Source organism: Aplysia californica, unplaced genomic scaffold (genome assembly GCF_000002075.1).
Source record: "Aplysia californica isolate F4 #8 unplaced genomic scaffold, AplCal3.0 scaffold00193, whole genome shotgun sequence".
In the NCBI taxonomy this organism is placed as follows: domain Eukaryota; kingdom Metazoa; phylum Mollusca; class Gastropoda; order Aplysiida; family Aplysiidae; genus Aplysia; species Aplysia californica.
The window spans coordinates 18307-21810 of NW_004797463.1; positions in this window are offsets into that span (position 1 = coordinate 18307).

A 3504-nucleotide genomic window follows, 5' to 3' on the forward strand; every position below is an offset into this window, starting at 1 on the left:
GAATCAGGCGCTCGTCAATTTTGGCGAAGTGGAGTTATTGGTATCATTTTAAAGCTTGTTCATTTGTCTTTCTGTTGGTAAAAAAAATACTCTTCAGTCATTAATAAAAGTCGAGATATTTGCGATTGAAGGAGGTGGGGTTGATTTGTTTTATAGATCAAATTAGCGAGAAAATGAACGCCAAAGTTTGGTGACTTCCATAGCTTGAGAGTCTTTGACAACTGAAATTTTTTTTTTTTTATTGTTTTGCCTTTAATCAATGTTTTTCAGTAAAATTTCCCTGGAAATGCTTTTTTATATGGACATAAAAGGTGTTGCGCCAAACAACAAAAATTCGACAAAAATTGCCAAACTGACAAAAAAATGCCTGTTTTTTCGATTTCACCATTTTGACGAGCGCCTGATTTCACCACGTTGCCTCACATATTATTTTTCAGGCTAAGTAACTTTCCAGTGAGTGTCTGACTGGCTGGAGATATCATCTCCACCTCGGTGGGGGAGGGGGGGGGCTCTGGGGTTGACGTGCCGTGATCTGCCACTCACTTCGGTTGTCGGGAATGGTCGCTTCTAAGCACAAGGGGCTATCCCGAAAAATGCTGTTTTGAGAAAATCGAAGGTAAAGTTTTTGCCTTTTGTTCACTTTCTTTAAAAGACAAACTTCTCCTATTGATAGTGTAATGCCCACTTCTTTAAAGACAATCTTCTTTAGATAGGGCAATGCCCACTTTTGGTGTAAATGAACACTTCTGAAACCCGCAAAATCTGGGTTAGCCCGCTTGTCCTTAAAAGCGACCAAACCTCAGCTGCTCTGGTGTATCTACTTACTGCTCCAACTATCGTACTGCTTAATCTCTGCCTTCCTACTTCTCTCGTCCCTCCTAGCTTGCCTTCTAATATTTCTTTGTGAATTAATGGGTACTGAATCTCTAAATGTGGCAAAAATATTGCTTTTCTAGTTTTGCTATAAGGAAAATCAAATATGACATGGAGGCGAGCGGTGGTAACGGAAATGAAAAAGGCGGGGACATCACGGAAACAGCTAAAAAAGATGCACAGGATAGGCTTCGCTGGAGAAATGGTGTTGATGACCTATGCTCCACTGGGAGTTAAAAAAGGCAAGAGAGAGAGAGAAAGAGAGAGAGAAAGAGAGAGAGTTTTGTTTTTGTTTTTGTAAACCTGGTGATGTTCATAATATTTTCACAAGCTTCTTTTCTTCTTTTTTTTTGGTTCTCTTGTCCGTCCATCTGGTCTTATCTATTCTCTTATAACACCACAGTCTCTTAGCACTGATCTTGACCTGTGACTAGTGGTGCTTAACCACCATGCTGGTATTTGTCCTGAGCGATAGTAAAAGTCCCAATGTGGGTAGCTGGCGGGTGCTCTGTTGTGGTTTGCTCCTTCTTTCCTATTAAACGTCTATAATCCTTATCTCTCCTTCTTTTGGGGCATGTTACTCTCTTGTAAAACATCTATTCTTAGACAATTATATGACCTTATTGTGTTGCAAGTGCCGTAAAACTCTTTTTTCTTCTTCTACCCCGTGGTTGGGGCAACCGTGGGGACACCACGCCACAGCAACTGACAACCAGCTCTCACCATTTATCTTTGCCCTCTGCTTTCCTCGGATAGTCACCCATCGTCTTCTCTGTCCACTCTGTGATGTTGTCCTCCCATCTCCTTCTCTGCCTTCCTCTCTGTCTCTTTCCATGTACGGTTCTTTGTAGGATTGTTTTGGCAAGTCCAGCGGATCTTGTAACATGCCCATACCATTTTAATTGTCGTCTCTTCACTCTCACTAAAACTAAAACTGAAGTCCCGACAGACTCCTTCCCCTTCTCTTTCACCCAACCGTAGACCCTTTTGTTTCTGTTGTTGATGATCGTGGCGTCGTAGACCGAGTGTGCGAACGTACCGTATCAGATTATCTTCTTTAAATTATTTAAAATATCTAAAAGAATGCAGGGGGCTCTCGTGGCCTAGAGGTTATGGTGTTCACCTCTCAGTTAAAGGTCCCGGGTTCGAATTCGTGTAGCGACGGAATAAATTTTATTATCTAAAATTGTCTCCTTTCACCTTCTTTCCTTCTCTCTTGCAATATTCTGTCGTCTGCTTTCGTATCCACTTTCTGCCCTCACCCCCTCACCCTCTTTGCCCCCTCCACTGGGCTCCTGTCTCTTTCTGCAGCCGTTCTTCTGCTTGTCCTTGGCCACTTCTTACTGCTGTCTTTCAACCACACCCCTAATCTTCTGGTAGGAAAGATCTACACCTAGCCTTCTCGGACAAGGGCAAAAAATCTCGGAGGTCCCGTGTGCAAGTTGCGCACGTTAAAGATCCTGTTGTGGTCAAAAATCGAAAAGAGTAGGCTTCGGCCGCCACTCGGGCAAAATTCAAAATTTCCTACCAATTAAAAATGTTTAATGTATCCCGCGCGCTCGTATGATCTTATGCAGTTAAGAACGACGTAAAACATTTACAACACGAAAAAAGAGCACTACGAAACTGAACGTATCAGCGTATAATTAGGCGCTAAGCAAACAATCCATGCTCGCACCGTGTCTCTGCAACTCTGCCTTGATTACTTTTTTCTTTCTTATTTGACTTTCACATGACGTATTCATTTAGACTTTTTTCGATTAATACCTGGTTAATTAAAATTTAATACAACATATCTTTCGGCTCTTCTGTTGCTTCTCAAACTGGGTTGAGTAACTTGGCGTTTCTTTTTCTATTTTACCTTTCTTCTTCTTCTTCTTCTTCTATCCCGTGGTTGGGGCAACCGTTGGGGCACCACTGCATTGGAAAACCAGCTCTCGCCATCTATTTTTGTCCTCTGCTCTCCTCAGATTGTCACCCATCGTCTTTCCTGTCCACTCTTTAATGTTGTCCTCCCATCTCCTTCTCTGCATTCCTCTCTTTCTCTTACATTGTACGGTTTTACCTTTACGCTTTCACTATTTATTATTTATGTGCATCGATTCATCGTCAAAACGTTGACATTGTGTCCATCCCTCTGTCAATATCCCCACCTTTACATCTCGACACACAGGTCAGAGAAGCAAGACAAATCTTCAAACGCCACAACAATTAAGACAAGACAAACCAACAACAACACAACAAAAACAAAAGCAACAATACTACCACCCTAAAAGCGACAACCCTCCCCTCCCCCCTTAAAAATACAATGTAGACCCTCCTTTCCCAAACACACCGAAACCCCAATTCGAATTCCTGTTGAATCTTACAAAACAAAATAAGACACATTATTAACGTAAAGGCAATAACAACATATTACCTCATGTTTTCTAGAGATCAAGTAAGGAATAGAACCCTCCCTTTAGATACTCTATATAAGAAAAGGTGAGTCGTAAAAAAATATACCCCCGCCCCTTCCCTGCACATTCCTCGAACCACTCATTCAGATACCCACCTCTTATTATTCTCCCTCTCCTCCCCCTCCCTCTCCTCCCCTCTCTCTCCTCCCCCTCCCTCTCCTCTCCCCTCCCT